This window comes from Stegodyphus dumicola, chromosome 8 (genome assembly GCF_044657685.1).
Source record: "Stegodyphus dumicola isolate Sdum_Otavi_A_Nest chromosome 8, ASM4465768v1".
NCBI classification, from domain to species: domain Eukaryota; kingdom Metazoa; phylum Arthropoda; class Arachnida; order Araneae; family Eresidae; genus Stegodyphus; species Stegodyphus dumicola.
In genome coordinates, this window is record NC_140775.1 from 112,342,595 (window position 1) to 112,360,688 (window position 18,094).

At 33.4% G+C, this 18,094-nt stretch overlaps 1 long non-coding RNA gene across 1 annotated transcript in view; it reads right to left on the reverse strand.

Moving 5' to 3' along the window:
• Positions 1–17,668, reverse strand: part of LOC118200571 (uncharacterized) — a 158,022-nt gene extending 140,354 nt beyond the window's left edge. Inside the window, exon 1 of the long non-coding RNA XR_015042698.1 lies at positions 17,117–17,668. This is a non-coding gene — a long non-coding RNA (uncharacterized LOC118200571). The remainder of the gene's footprint in view (positions 1–17,116) is intronic.
• Positions 17,669–18,094: the final 426 nt, after the last annotated feature.

Sequence of the window (18,094 nt, forward strand, 5' to 3'; positions counted from 1 at the left end):
TATATTACGTCGGAAGGGGCGTTTGTATTGCGTGTTACCTTTACTGATTAAACACCATGTTCTTCGCGCTTAAACTACATAAAATTCAATTCAAAAGTAATATCACAAAATATTTAAAAACAGCTTATATTTAGAATTTCCTATAGACAGTCTCGCTCGCTGGAGATAAAAATGATTTTTTTACATACAGCGTTGCCACTTCTCGCTTTGAAATAGTTGAGTTTTTTAATCAAAAATTCGTTAAAATTTTACAAAATATGAAATAGATAATAAAACAAATTCCAATTTCGGACTTATTCAAAATTTGATGGTTCTAGGTACCGTTGTTTTTTCACAACGCTAGAAACATTCATGCATTCCTATAGGTTCTTTATTATTTATTTTTTTAAATATATAATACATGACGATAATATTTGGTGGCAAGAATTTTAAAAGTGAACCAACGCAGAAAGTGAAAAGACGCAGAATGCCGTCTTGAGACTAATAGTCCTGCTTCGCGACAGTCAAAATTGATGTTTCCGTTGAAATATGACACTCGAAATTTTTCGCAATTACAGTACTTCCTTTTAATCTGCACAGAATAGTATGCACAAGAAGTAGAATTAGAGGTTCGAAATTGAAATAATATAGGTATTAGTAATGTATCTTACTGTTCCCATTTAAGCTTATATACGAGTAATAACACTTATTTTTAAAAAGTATAGGTAGAATAATGATTTCATCTGCACTTTTAGTATTTTGCAATAAATGTTATTTTATACTATTTGAAACATTCCTTTTATTTATAACACATCGTACTTTATCATACTGAAGATAATAATTTTTTCATCTTTATATTTAATGGCCAGGTTTTATCGCTAATTGAAAACAATAACGCATATTCTATATATTCGAAAGATTAATTTTATACCATGAAAGCACATTGATAAATGTTTTATTATGATCATGAGCCAATGTAATATAAAATTTACTTTCATTACGAAGAACTTTTCCTATTCTGCCATTTACCCATCCGGTCACTTGTGAGCAAGACAGCGTATGTTTGAATTTCACGAATTTTGAATGTGTAGACTAATCTAAAACTCTCTCCATGAGTAAAATATCTTAAATATTTGTACTGAAATCTGAAGTCTACCTTAGTCTATACGGTATTATGATGCTATAGGTAAATTTCTTTTTTCTCTTGAGGGGGGGGGGTCAGATGTTCTATAATAAACGCAGAAATAAAATACTATGAAATATCTTAAGTACTTTACTACATTGTACGATTTTATATTTACATTTTTTAAATAACTGAAATAAATTTGACTTCATTTAAGACAGCAGAAGACGATATACCTTTATCTTATATTGTAAATAACATTCAAGATGGATTACCTCCCTTAAGAAGACGAGTTTACGCATTTCTATTGTTCTCTATAGACGTACATAATGTATGGCGTAGAAACGTCTTTTATTATCTATAATATTAGTGTAAATATTGATTCATATCATTAAATAGGTGAACCCTGAAATGCCAAAATGATTGATACTTCAGCTTGGTAAGTCCTTTACCGGAGTATAGAACTGCACAAGTATGAATTCAAGAAATGTAAGGAAATATTCTGCAAGCGATAAACACTATACATGTTGAGCAGTTGTCCACAATTTTTTTGTATTATGAGATGGACGATTTCTCTACTCTAGAGCGCATTGGAAAGATTCTAGAGCTGTTCAATGACGTTGGAATCTAAGTGTTGAAGTAAATACAGCAATACTTTAAACTCATATGACTGGTCCCCTAACGTTATCAATAACTCTGTAGAGTCGTTGGATTTTTCGATGTCATAAAACAGAAGAAATAGGCAATGCCCTCGCCGAGATTTTTAACTCCGGACCTTCCAAATACGCATCTAGTATGCTTGCATTCACACAACGAGGCCATGCTGAAAGGAGGGAGAAAATACCTTACATACTCCCCCTTCGACAAACACTAAAGGTGACAAATTATCATCCAACTTTTTAGTTCGGGCGCCATTGTAGTCTCGTTTTAGAATTTTTTGATTTCAGGAAGTTGAAGAAATCCGCAATGCGCTCGCCGGGATTCGAACCTTCTAAGCACGCGTCTCCTCAAATAATAATCCCTAATATAAAATCTCTGTAGAGGTTAATTTTTATGGTATCAGTGCATTAATCCTAATTTTTGAGTTCCCATATTTTCTAGAAGTTCCTGAATTAATACAAGCATAATCGGGAATTCCAGAATATTAGCATATTTTTTTATAATTAAATCTCTTACTCATTTTTGTTCGCTTAAAAAAACAAGTTCGTAGCGAAACAGCAAAGTACAGCCATAAAATATTTCGTCATTATTATTATTTTACTTACTTATTTATTGGAGACAAGAACACATTCAAAAAAAAAAAAAAAATGCAGCAACAAGTTCTCATTTCTTTCTCTTAAAACACGCTCTTGCTTCACAAAAATAGCAATCACCGACCTTAACCGACTGCGAGGCCCTTGTCCGACATCGGCCTACTGCTGGGCCGGGGGAGGCGGCCAACCTCATGCCGAGGTCCTCCCTACCTCCCGCGGCAGAGGCCGGCCGCTACTTCTGCGTCGGGCGCCCCGCCGTTCGCCGACAAACGCCTCTCTTTGTCGGGGCACCATTAATTCGGCATTAATGTTTGGCGAAGTTTCGGACCCGGAACCCAAGCACAGTTATAAATATTCATAGTCCGGACTATTAGTTACGATTTTCTTGTTCGGTGGAGGGAATGGGGACGGTAGGGTACGAAGCGATTCCACTCTCGTGCTGAGGAACGCACGCATCTTTGGAATGGAGATGTGGGTGCTCTTCCCGATTGAAAAATGTTTACATACTGACAAACTGAAACAGTGACAGTTTTCATTAAACGATGTTTGTGCCTTGAAACTCTACAGTATCCGAAATGATAGATAATTCTAAAGACTTAGTTTTTATTTTATTTTTTTAAATTAATTATATTTTAAATAAAATTTTAATAAAAATAACCGAATTTCTCTCATTTGACGTCTTTCAATTAAAACTCTTTATTAAATGAAATTGACATTGCCAATGCACATTTTGCACAATTTTAAAGCAATTTCCCATTTAAAAATTTAGATAATAAGCAAACCAAACAGTTCTCTGCGGAAGAGAATAATATGTGGAGCCAGAAATATTTTTGCTTAATAGAGGTAATGTTGCCAATATTAAAAAATAAATATTTATTTAGTAAATAAAATTCAATGTATTTCAAAATAAATGGGCTTTAAATTACATTAATAAAATTCATTATTAGATAATTTAAACCGGTATTGGCACTAATTAATTGCAGGTAATTAGTTAGTTATTAATTAAGCACTCTATAATCAATAGCGTTAATTAATAGCATACTAATTGAATTTGGAAAGACGAGTTAAAGATGTGTGTAATTGAACAGAAGCAGTTCGTGAAATAATTAGTTGAGATGCTGCATAGAAAATAAAGTAAATACATTAGAAGTGTGAATTTCTCAACTGGAATATCTGCCAAGTCGAGTCAAAGATGAAAGCATGGTAACGTAACTGAAAAAATCCAAAAGATCTAAAACATTTTGAGATACTGCGTAAAATGTTCCTAATATCAAAATTCCTAGTATATTTTATTCAGAAAATCTCCAACTATTTGCACCAATAAGTATAAAAAAGTGGCAATTTTTAGGATAAACTCCGCATTTAGATTACTACTAATAAATTAATCTTTTGAAATGAAGATTTTTCAAGACACTGCAATGGTAAAACAATAATGAATTATTTTCTCACTCCGTCTGCATGTATGCGTAATTTTTATTCCTCCCAGTAGAAATATATTTTCAGACAAAATAATACAAATCGTAATTTTATTTTCCATATGTAATGAAACAAGACATAAAAACTTTGTTTATCCAGCAAATGATCACTGCTCGTCCAATCTTCATTTTTATTTTTCATGAACTTAATATAAATAAGAATATCATTACAAATCTTTTGAGTTGACATACCTTTCAATGCATATAATCTTTGTTTACGTTTTTATTATCAATTACTTATCTCACAAGATCAAATGCGCATTAACAAAAAAAGAATTGTCCGTACCGACCTTTAGTCTTAGATAATCCTCCGCGAAGGCATCCCTCCTATTAGGCAGATAGCCTTCGAGTGTTTTGCTTTAATTAAATTGAGTAAACCGAACCAAATTGATTTTTATTTTCACATCTACTGGTCGTAGATCTACTTTCCGTTACAAAAATGCTTTAAGTGATCCAAATATTTGTGCTTTGGCATTTTTTAATTTAAAAATTTTAATTTAAAAATTTTAATTAAAAAAAGTTACGAAATCAAAATTTGTATACGTTCTTCGTGTATCTACACTGATTCCTGTACTATAAAAATTGACTGAGATATTTCATTTTAAGATTGGAAATCATATTCACAGGCTGTACAGAAATTGAAGAGCGAAATGTTTGCATTACTAAGTATCTTAAAATAAAATATCAGTTTAAAAAGTTGTTTCTGATGTTAATAGGCTAAATAAGGAGGATTCTTGTTTTGACTTTTTCTCGTAATAAGTTTCATTACCACGAAGAGTATTAAACAATATAAGATTTCTCAAAAGGATCATGTTCAGTAAGTGTTATAAAATTCGTGTTCTAGTAAAGACTGGCGGTCTTTAGTATTGGCATGTAGTTAACTCGCAACATTATTTGCATAATTTAAAAATATGTTACTACGATTTTTGTATATATGTAAATAATTTTAGTAAAATTACATATGAAACTGTAATATCTTTTGTGTAACGTAATATGAAAAGTCTGAGGAGACGAAGCTCTGCCGAGAAAATAAGATTACAAGGACAAGTCTATCTAATATACAGGTAAATGAGTTATCTCGTTAAATTGGCGAAACATAACCAAGCTGGCGATGGTCTCCGTGACTAATTTTTGTTGGCAAATTTGGCAAGAAGTCTTCAAAAGTCGCCAGACTTGGCGACCATTTGGCGGCATTTTGGTCAGGTCCTTGTATGATTATAATTGGTTCTGTAACTGAATAACTGTAATTGATCCCTATATGTACATATCGCCGTATCTGGCTCTTATCTGTAACTTTAACCGTGTATGTCTTCCAGTAATTTCGAGAAATGGCAGGTACTAAAGATTTCTCGGCCGCCGGGAGTAAAGCTGTAGAAGACCGTACAGAGCATCAGCCCTCAGTTGTTTGTTCAGCTGGCTTCGGTGTATTGAGATATGTGTGAGAGCTTCGCCTTTTAGATGCGCTTTGCATTGGATTGTGTTTAACGTTTTTAGACGTTTGAAGTGTAACTATTGATTGATGCAGAGAAGAGCTGTACGAGAGCTTCTGTGGAAAGTTTCGGAACTGTAAAATGTTTCTTTGGGGAAAATAAATTCTCTCAAGCTGTCATCGGTTCTGTGTTCATTCAATCCATTAAAAACCAGTATGTACGCAACAGTACCTAGTTTGATGAATTTTTCATTATCATTATGAAATTATGATTGTAAAGTAACAAAAATGGAATAGTATTTTTTTGCATATGAAAGCTCATAAATTAATTCTCTAAACTTCTTTCGGCATACCATTTGAAACAAAACTATAAATTCAAGAATGATCCTCAAGAGCTGGGTTATTTGGGAAAAATTATTTTAAGTATTAGACACCGGGAGAACAAAATTATTAGAGTAATTTGGATCAAAATTATAAATTAAGGAATGATTTACTACACACTAATAAATCACAAAAGAATATCCATGAGCAGTATTTAAAGAAAAAAATAATCAACTTCGTAATTAACTCTGCTTTATTTATTAACCGACCCCTCTGCAAGGTAAGTTGAAAATGATGCCAAAAATCGAAAATTTTGTGATTGAATATCTCCGTCAAGTTTTTTTTGTAGTTTTGCAAAATGTGTCCTATTTTTTATAATGAGCATAAAATTTCCTTAATTATAAGTATAAGGATAGGGAGGATCCATAGAATGTTAGATTCGAAATTTTGTCTTAAATTAAATAATTTATTTATCGTATTTAATTTGGAACTGCTAAAACATGAATATGGCGTCTTTGAAAACACTTATGTAACTGTAAATATCTGTTTAAAAAACTAAAGTCCGGCTAAAGACTTTTCTGGAGACGGTGTATAATATGCTGTATTCAAATGTAGAAAAATGCATGAACAGCATTTAAATAAAAATTATAAATAGCATTAAAATCTTCAAAATTCATTCTAAAAAATACAAGTTATCCATGCCCCCCCCCAACGATACAGTGGTTAGCGTCATTGACTTCCATGAGCCCGGTTCGAATCCCGGAGAAAGCATAAATGTTTGTTATAGTGACTGCGCGGCATGGGGGCACTCTAAATACGCAGCGAGCCGAAAGTTCTCTCGAGAGGTTGGTGTTATGGAAAGAGAGGTGGGAGACCCTCGGGGTGCCTTACATTAAAAACTGGGGGCGGAACTAAGCTAAATTACACTGTCACTTGTATAGTGCTCAAGGCTGTTGCCAAAGACAGGCGGAAATTTGCGCTCCTTGCCCTGGGAAATTTCGTGGGCTTGGGCTGACTTTAGGTCAGACAAGTGAGTATTAGCAAAAACAACAACACAAGTTATTCAAATTGCTAAAATGTTACATTTGAGTTTCCAGTCTGACAGATAGTTATAAAGAAAAAGCGATAACTGAAAACCACTGAATTATCAGAAATGCAAGCATCAAATTTAAATGCAATTCTACTCCAAATTTTCTTTAAAAAAATTACAAGAGCAATTAGCAGAATTATTTTTTATTTTACAAATACACTACTGGTCATTAAAATTGCTATGGCATGAAGGCGGAATGCAGCAAACATATATTTACATGAAAGATACCACATGCCCGGATATACAAATAATTAGCATTTTAGTACGTGTGCGCAAAGCAAATATGAGCAACACCATCTACATTGTGTATAGTGGGAAGATTGCACAACGGATTTCTCATCCACGTATCACATTCGAACGTTGGTTGTTTTTGTTATAGAGTCCAGGTGGGTGAACTTCTATCTGAAACTGGAGTAGCAGGAAACTACACAAGAGATGGGTTAAAATACCCTTTATTAAATCTTTTGAAAATTTACAATGCGTCAACTATACGTTAACAAACTTCGCCTCTGCTTGGGTGGTAACTGAAAATAACGCAATTAAACTAAAATTTGAAGATATTAACAAACGATAGACCTAGACTACAGGGTTCAGGGAGGTCCGGTAACTTAAACCCCTTCGAAGCTATTGGCATCAGATAAATGCAATTAAGCCACTTGAACCAGCCATAAGCAAACGTACCTACAGCAGAGACGGCGGCTAAAGCCTAACTCTCTCCTACCGAAACTCGGTTTTTAACTACTTCTTTCAAAGTAGAAAATTTGCATTCGTTCACGCGCACTACAACAATTAACTATTCTGGCACTGACAATTAGGCTAATGAAGGCTTATAGGAAAGTTTAAAATAAAACTTTAAATTACTAGTTAAAATAAATACAAATCCCTAGTGTAAAGATTGTGCTATGCCTCGTAAAAAGGAGAAATTTCTTCGAGCATGATTCTGCGTGGACCACGCAGAATCATGGCCTATCGAGACAGCGGTTTATTATTTTGCGACATTACTGCTCTCGTTGCTCGGAATCCCATGACAGTCAGGCGAATATAGAATATATGGGTTCAGAAGAGCCATGACTGAACGCCATGCAAAGTCTCAGCAGCCCCTTGGCCATTAACGCTTGAGATGATAGACATGTTGTCTTGTCCACTTGAGAGGATAGACATGCCGTACAACCACGTCACGCACCCTGAGTCAGGAATTTGGCTTGTGTGCAGGACGACAAATTTCCGTATTGGCAGTGCGATGAACGACGAACTGCCAGCACGGCAAATCATAGTTGCGGTGGTCCTTATAACTTCCTTAGTCAGTCCTTAGTCCTTAGTCCTTAGTCACTACTGGCGAGTGGTGGATAGATTAATGATCTGAGGCATAAAGTTGAAACCACATGGAAGGAAGCCGGTATCTGTAATCTACGCTCAGTTCGATTGGGACTGGCTTCCCAACAGGATTACAGCCATTACTGCTGCCAGAGATGGCAGTTCGGCATACGGAATCCGGCACACTGTGTAGTCCAAACTACCTGCTAATTTAATCATTTGAGTATCTGTGTATATACAATAAATAAGATTATGCTATTTACTTTTCTTTTTAACAATTTTAATGGCCAGCATGTACAATAGGATGAAATGATTAAAATTTGAAGCAAAGAATCCGTAGAAATCAATACACAGGGCTTCCACTTCTGGCAGTAATAGCAGTTGATATACGGCTAAATATGGATTCGAGTTGATTTTGAATGGCAGTTACGGCCATTTCAATCCACGTGGCTTCAATTGTATCTGGAAGTTTATCCATCATATTGGCTGGTGGATGTTCTGTCAATCTTTCTGCAGCCACTGACAGGACGTTTTCAGTTGGAGGAGAATGCATTGACTAAGATAGGTATCAAACGCCCTGTATATTGGGAAAACATAAGCCAACGTACACAACAAATGGTCTCGCCCTGCCCTGTTAAAGAATATGGGAGATCTTGAAATTATGGCACAGTCATGGGCATTAAACCTCAGTAAATAATGTAACAATGAATGATTAAGTTGCCGAATATTAGGACTAAACGTCAACGGGATATGTACCCAGTGGCACCCTATACCATCAATACAAGATATAGCCATCATGCAGTTGTAAAAGCGAAATCTGACAAAAAAAAAAAAAAAAAATCCTCCCATCTGTTTCATTCAGCCCACTGTTCTAGGTGATGATTGCTAGGCTGTAGGGTCAAAGGGGGGAAAAAAAAGGTCGCTTTGCTGACAATCCGGTGAAGTTGCAAATTTCCTCACACCGTACTGTGCTGTTCAACGCATCCAGTTTCCTGACCTAGGTATGTTATGCCTCTATACGGTTCCTAACAGCAATGCTGATAAAATATCTGTCGTCTGAGGAATTAAAGACCGGGCACAGTTGACATCTCGCACATTGTTCTGTGTGGTCTTCCTGGAGTCATTTGATTTGAATTGTCATAACAATCATTGGAGCTTAACTAACGCGAAAAGCAAATAAGCAGTATCATAATCCATAGTCACAATAGGTTAGGATCTTCCAGTAATCGAATTCTGAGATTTGCTGGTATGAATTTCCTCTTCTTACACGGGGTAGAAATGACCTGTTACAGGTATCTTAAGCATGTCATTTGCATATTCCATAGTGTTCTATTTTTTAATGCAAATTTCAGTTTTGTAGTGCGTTTCTTTGCTAGTGGTTTCTTTGTGCTAGTGCTAGTGTTTTGCTAGTGGTTTCTTTGCTAGTGCTTATTATGGTCAGATAACACTGAAATAGATAACACTGTTAGCGGAGGGTCCCTCCCTCCGCTAACAGTACCCTCCGCTAACAGTGTTATCTATTTGTTTATAGGCATAACAATGACCAAAGAGAATGCATACCTAACCTAAAATTTCTAAGATAGCTATGGCTATTATAATTAGGGATAATTATGCACTTTATATGTAAGAAAATTACCTAAGTATTTAGTACATTTAAACGGCATAATTAGCATATATAGTATAATAAGTAAACTCTTTCTCTTATACTGCAGCTTCATTTATCAAAATATTCCTTTATGAGACCCTACCAAATTTTAGAGCATAAATATAGCAAAATTTCTTAGTTTCAATTAAATGCGTTATTATTTTTAAATGTATACTTGATACGATTGAAAAAATATTTTTATAAGCATTTAATTTTTACTTATTAAATTTGACAATATAACCTAACATATAATTTTGACAGATGATTAAATTTAAAAGTTTAAAAATCCCCTTTCAAGAAGTTTTAAAACAAAGAACAAGTGAATTACAATCTGAAAATTTCTAATTAGAACCTGATGCCTGAGAAACGATCTTACCATTAAAAAGTTTTTTTAATTGAAAAAGCTTAAAAAAACTATTCAAATATTTATCTTCCCTTCGCAAATGAAAGTAATAGATATTGTTGCGAACTCATAAGCTATATTTTTACTGTTGCAAGAAACTTAAAACTCAGTTTGAAATAAATTTCACTGTTAAAAACCTTAGTTTTTTCTGCACCTCGTTTTCGATAATAAATTAATTTGATATAAAATTTATTTCGCTCGTTTCCAAATTTTGAAATTAACTGTCTCAGTAAATTTTTTATAATTTTATCTTTTCATAACAAGTATAAAACTTTCCCGAATATAAGTAAAAAAAAAAAAAAAAAAAAAAAACACACACAGAGATCGTATTAAAAAAATAAAGTTTAAAAAAATCTAGAAGTATTCAGATTTTAATGTTTTTAATGTTGCATCAGAGGGTTTGTTGAGGTATTTTATGCTCTCATTGAGCTCACAATTTATCTATCTGCTTTCAAGCTCGCTTCTGCTGACACACCGTTTTCTGTCCTTTTAACTCATATCACGAGACCAGCTAATAATTAATAAAAGAGATAAAGAACTGTATTTATTGCTTTTAAAATCGTAAATTTAGTTTATTAATCAATAACGGGGACAGATTAATTTTAAAAGAAACATTAAATGTCTTACGCTTTGCTAAATGGCAACAAACTGGTGTGGGAAAGCTAAAAATATTTTATATCGGATAATCTTTAGAATTTTCTATAAAGTGTTAAAAGTAGCCCCACTTTTTACTTTAATTTTTTATATATTCCCTTCATTATTTATTTAAAAGTAACACATGATGATAATATTTGGTGGCAATATCCTTTTATTTGTGCTGTCCAATATTTTTTTATAATCGCTGTATTAATTTTTAATTAACAATACATGGCGATACCATTTAATAACAGCATTTAAAAAGTGATATAGACAAAAAAAAAATGAAGTTTTAGACTAATAGCAGTTCTAGTGCTAATAAATAAATAAATGAAATAAAATCTGAAAGTTTTCAGATTTTATATTACGCCGGAAGGGGCGTTTGTATTGCGTGTTACCTTTATTGGTTAAACACCATGTTCTTCGCGCTTAAACTACATAAAATTCAATTCAAAAGTAATATCACAAAATATTATATTTAGAATTTCCTATAGACAGTCTCGCTCGCTGGAAATATTTTTTTTTTTTTTTTTTTTTACATACAGTGTTGCCACTGCTCGCTTTGAAATAGTTGAGTTTTTTAATCAAAAATTCGTTAAAACTTTACAAAATATGAAATAGATAATAAAATAAACTCCAAATTCGGGCTCCCAAGTGCTGATATTCGAATGGAGAATTATGTTATTCAAAATTTGATGGCTCTAGCTACCGCTGTTTTTCTACAACGCTAGAAACATTCATGCAATCATGCAGGTTCTTCATTACTTAGTTTCTTTAAATATATAATACATGGCGATAATATTTAGTGACAACAGTCTGAAAAGTGAACCGACGCAGAAAATCAAACGACGCAAAAAGCTTCCTTTACTCTGTACAAAGAAGTAAAAAGAAAAGAAATGTGTAAAGAGTACTGAAATCTGTACATTACTGCAAGATTTCATCATAACCATTCGATTTTATCACGGACGCACATAACAGTATGCAGAGGAAGTAAAATTAGAGGTTCGAAATTGAGATATTATAGGTATTAGTAATGTTATCTTACTGATCCCATTTACGCTATATACGAGTAATGACGCTTATTGTTAAAAAGTACCAGTAGAATAATGATTTCATCTGCACTTTTAGTATTTTGCAATAAATGTTATACTATTTGAAACATTCTTTTTATTTATAACACATCGTACTTTATCATACTGAAGATAATAATTTTTTCATCTTTATATTTAATGGCCGGGTTTTATCGCTAATTGAAAACAATAACACATTTTCCATGTATTTGAAAGATTAATTTTATACCATGAAAGCATGTTTTATCAATGTTTTATTATGATCATGAGCCAATGCAATATAAAATTTGCTTTCATTGAGAAAGACTATCTCTATTCTGGCATTTAGACATCCTGGTCACTTGTGAGCAAGACGCGTATGTTTAAATTTTATGAATTTTAAATGTGTAGACTAATCTAAAACTCTCTCCTTGAATAAAATATCTTAAATATTTGCACTGAAATTTGAAGTCTACCTTAGTCTATATCGTATTATGATGTTATAGATAATTTTTTTCCGGGGGGGGCAAATGTTCTATAATAAACGCAGAAGTAAATTACGATGAAATATTTTAATATCTTTTATACGTTGTATGATTTTAAATTTACAATTTTGACATAACTTAAACAAATTTGATTTCATTTAATACAGCAGAAGACGAAATACCTTATATATTTATACGCTTATAAATATCTTATATGCTTTGGAAATCAAAGATTTTGAAATTTTTCAAGATGGATTACCTTCCTTAAGAAAAAAAGATCACGCAAGATATTGTTCCGTACAGAAGTACTATATAATGTATGGTATAGAAATAGCTTTTATTATCTGTAAAAGTAATTTAAATATTTATTCGAATCATTAAATAAGTGTACCCAAAATTCCAAAATAATTTATACTTCAACTTGGCAAGTCCTTCAACGGAGTAAAGAACTGAACAAATATGAATTTCAGAAATGTAAGGGAATATTCTGTATGCAATAAGCGCTATATATGTTGAGCAATTATCCATAATTTGGCTGTATTCTGTGATGTAGACTTCCTCTACTCCAGAGCGCATTCCATAGCATTCTAGAGCTGTTCGATGACGTTGGGATCTAAGGAGTTAAGTAACTATAGCAATACTCTAAACGGAGATGACTGTTGCTCTAATACTATCAATAACTCTACAGAGGCATTAGAATTTTTTTGATCTTACGAAATGGAAGAAATCCGCAATGCTCTTCCCGGCATCAGGACTCCGGACTTTCCAAATTCGAGTCTAATATGGTTCCAGTCGCACGACGAAGGCATGCGGAAAGGAGGGAGAAAATACCTTACACCCTCCCTCTTTTAAAGGGCGACTGGATATGAGGGGACCATATCACCAAATACTGGAGGTGACAAATTACTGTCCTTCACCTGTTTAGTTCGGGCGCCGTTATAGAGTTGTTATAGAATTTTCCGATGTCAGGAAGCTGCCCTCGTCGGGATTCGAACTTCGGACCTCTTAAGCACGCTTCGGACATGCTTCTCGTTACACCACGAATGCCCTCCCCGGAATTCGAGCTCCGGACAGTCTACTACCCGTTGGAACTACGCGTCTCGTGGGTTTCCAGTTCCACCACGAAGGCATGCAGAAAGGAGGGAAAAAATACATTATAAACATTTTTAGACTCTCCTGATTGCACATTGTTAGAAGAGGACATCCATTAGAATGAATGCAGGATGTAATCAAATATTTGCACATGCGGCTCAGATGTTTGCAGATGTTCCAATGGTCTCATTGAATGCCAGTTAAAAAATTTCTGTTCCATTACGGAGCTGATGTTGAGCCATTATGGATCATTATAGAGCTCATATGTAGTCTGAAAAAAGTGTTTTTTCAAATATGCGGTTAATGGATTTTAGGAGTTTTCTCCACTTACAGATCTTTGCTTCTGCTCGAAACAAAGATCTGTAACTGGATCTGTAAACGAGATACGTAACAGATCTGATCAGTTACGTATAGTCATTAAGTGTCTAGTATCCGAACTGTCAAGCCAGGTGAATTGCATAGCTTTGTGACGTGTCATCCCCCTTTAATTGGGGACTGTTGGCTGTGCGTTCAGAATGGGCATTCTTCTAAAGCATCAGCTGATAAAGCCAGCATTATTCTACAGTCGTTATGCTGATGTTTGTTGACGCTCAGCATCCAATTCCGATATTACTTGAAGCAGTAGAAATTTGATTATAACTTATGACATATCGCTAGTATTATGAATATGCATATTATTTGACTTAGGTCTATGACAATGATTAAAGTTTCAATATTTCGAATATATCATCAGTATGTCAGTATTGAAAACTCATGAGACTATTATATGACTACGTGACATTTTTTATGACATAAACATAACAGTGTATGAAATATATGAATGAATCGTAACTATTTCAGCATTATGTGATTTAATTACAAATTCCTATGTGCCTTTGTATAATAATGTATTAACGTATTACGACCATGCCACTATTACGTGATTTAAACACAAGACTGTTATGTGACCATGTGACAATTCGTGATACGAAATAATTTTGTGATGTGATTCTGTGACATCATGTGACATTTTGCAATCAAGAAATGATTACATAAAAGGCATATATAACATTATATGACAGACATAAGTATCTCACTATTACGTGACTTTTACACGAGATTGTTATGTGACTGTGTGAAACTTATATAAAAAATATTAATGTCTATTATATATAACCAAAATGTAATTGTTACAAACATGTCATATTACTATGATATTGTACATAAATATCTAAATAACTATACATAGATACATAAATATATAGTTTATACTCAAAAGTTTAATATTAATTAATGTTTAGTAATAATATATGGTTAATATTCTTATGTTGTAAGTACTATCAAAATTGTTTTATACTAAAATTGTACTGCAAAAATATACTGTACCATAAATTGTTAGTATTGTATCAAAATTATATTGTATCAAATGTATTTTATTATATCAACTGTATTCTATGTATAAAATGTATTAAACCAAATGTTCTGTATTAAAAGTGAAAAGCAGACAAACCGCATATATTTTATGCTATTTATATGTAACTGTGCGTATTTACCAAACATGTAACAAACATTAAACCAAATTACCATTATAAACTAGCTCTAAAGTATTGTACGAAAATTATATCATACCAACTGTGTTGCACTCAAATTCGAATTGTAGACTCACTGCAAGTATTTTATCAAATATTTATTAGACTACAACCAATGGTATATAATGGTATATAATATTAACAGTATTGTATACCATTGCACAATCTTGTATCTACCTATTTCACTATACAACAGCTATATGTATACAAATGCCAACTGCAGTATATTTCAATCACTATATGTGTTCATACAATAATGTTTAATAAAGTTTAAGATGGACGCGGCAGGTTAGTAACTATACGGTAGAAAGATGCTGCCCGCGTTCTCCCATCACTCACTCACCGATAATGGATAGTCAGCCCGGATACTCAACAATGATCCCACCAACTATTCACAGATATAGCATCTGTCTATACACGTAAGCAAGGCGGTTTGTCGAGTCATATAATTGAAATTAATTAATGTGTTATTTTTTACTTTAAATTTTATGTTTTGTGCACAGCCGCTTATTTATAAATTTAATTCGTTTTTAGATAAATGAAAAATGTCAGTTTAATTTTAGCTTCCGGGGATGCTTAGCATTACACAAAGTGTTATAAAGCTAACTAGTTCGTTTTGAAAAAATTCAATTCAGACCTACCTAGTCGTCAAAATAAAACAATAACTGCTATACATCTGGAACTAAATAGCGATACAATGTTTCAGACCTCGTAAAATTTTTATAGGTAAAGGAAGCGGAGATTTCTTCTCGCTCGTTAAATTGCAAACCGAAATATTTTAAAAACATGAACAAAAAAATTAATATTTTTAGCAGCTGGATCTGTTAAACGTATGCATCATTAGGATGTAAATTAAATTTAAAGACTGCGTTTTAGAAATGGAACACCCAGAATGAAATTACCCTTTTTTAGAGGGGAGTGGGGAAGGATAGGATTAAAAGAGCCGCGGAAAATAGGTATGTAAATTTCGTTTAAAAAATTATATTTGATGGGGCCACACAAACTGAATCGTTATAATAGTCAATGCACTAAAAGAAAATTCAAAAAGCAATTCAATAAAATGAATTTTAATCCAATACAGTTTTAATAGTGTTGCGAATTATATATTTGCATTTATTTATTTACAGTTTGCTTCTTATGCATTTTAGTATTGTTATGTATCTGTTTTTCTTTGTTTACATATTTATTTATTAACTACATTTTGAATAGTAATGTCATGCTTATTTTATTGTGTGTTTTTTTAATTTTGAATAGCCACATCTTGTGTTTGTATGTATTTTATTTTCATATTACAGATAAAGACAGGGTTCCACTGAAAGACCTAATTATTACAGATCCACTCTTTTATTTGATTGCTTGGTCTGTACTGAGACTGTTGAGGCAACTTCTGTATCTGTAGTTGACTCAGAAATATAGTAATAAAGGGGCAGAAGAAGGTAATCTTTTCATTTAAAACATTGAACTAACAATGTAAGACTTGCATTCACAAGTTGATCAACGCAGCTTGTGGGATTTAAGATAACATAAAACGAGGATTAAAATTCAATAGTAATTTAACTTTGGAGATTTACAAGCGCAAGTGGCTAACAAGTGTTGGTCGAGTTCTAACTTGTTTGCGTGAGTAACTCGGCTGGCGAAAGGCAAACATTGAATAAAGTATTTCTCAGTGCTGGACGAAAGAATAGCATAACGGTCAACATCGCTGCAAAAGCTATCTCCTTACTTTTCAAGGTTAAGGGTGGGTTAGGTTAATTGATTATGGCAAAGCAACTCGAATGTTATCTGCCTTTAAGAAGAGATGATTTCGTGGAGATTTTTAAAGGGAAACTGGTTCCTGTCCACGTTACATGTGAGAAAAACCACAAACTCCTTAGATAGCTAAATTGTAACATTTTCTGTGTCTTTGTAGCAGGAATTTTATAATATTTTACGATTCAACTAAGCTTGGATAGGTGATGCACAATGATAACACGTTTCAAATTACGCTTCATTTGCGACCTGTTTTAAATCTCACGTTATGCTTTACAATAATTTAACGCACTGTGGGAAAAAAAAAAAAAACTAAGATGCAATAAACACGATTATAACATAATGTGTATATCATATTAAAAAGACGCAAGGAACAATTTATGGTACAATACTTTGCATATTAAATTAACATACACTGTTGTTAAACTCATTGATATATGAGGCGATAGCCATCGAATAACAACACGGAATACGAGAATATGAAAGTAACTGAAACTTTTCTTACCTCATTAATGCAAAACATGTTAGTTTTAATCCTTAGGTAATCAAATGAGATGTACATTTTTCATGTATAATGTCAGTTCTGTAATCTTTCATAATCCAGGTAAGCTTGAATACGTGACGCACAATAACTCTGACACCTCTCAAACTCCGTTTTATTTGCGGTATGCTTCAAAACGCGCGTTACACGTAAATATCAATAAACAAATAATATTTTTTCGGTATTAAGGGGTATGATTTATAAGGATATATCTTGTTGTACCACAGTCTGGAGAGTCTAACATCATAGTTAAACTTCAGATGCAGGTTTAGAAATGATCCGAGCATTTCGAAGTCGACTCTAATTTTGTGTATAGCTACCCTGCCAAAGATGAGATTAAGAAGCATTGTACAGAGCGAGGAGCGAAGGCCCGACAATGGCCCGACTGTCTACCCGCCCTGAAAGGGTCTCTGTCGGCACAGCAGATGCTGCATTGTCCGCAGATCTAAAAGACTTTCTTCCACCTGATGGTTATAAAAGAGCGACACACACCATTTCCGAACAAGACTTATATTGTTAAAGGAATACAAAAAAATAAAACAAGTCATCTCTATGGTGTATCTGATGAGATGCTACTTTGAATTTGCTTTTCTGTTTTCTCATAAGTGTGCCAAGCATTTGATACAGTCAACTCTTCTCTTCGTCGGAGAACAGACTGTCAGTATAACGCTGGGAATTGTCTGTTTTCGAGGAAAATGCCGTGGAATAATAACGGCATTGTGTTTTCCCCATAGGTGACGTTTGTTGCTTCTGTTGACATAGTCGCTGAAGCGTTTCATTCACTTTATGCGGTGGATCTCAAGAATATGTAATTTAAATTGGCTGTGAGTGAAAATGCTGGAAGCACTGAGGCTTCTCTGTGAGAGGTAAACACCGTTAAGAATACAGTCATACCGTAAGATGAAATTGAAGAGAATATAAAAACCAAATAATTCTCGTTAA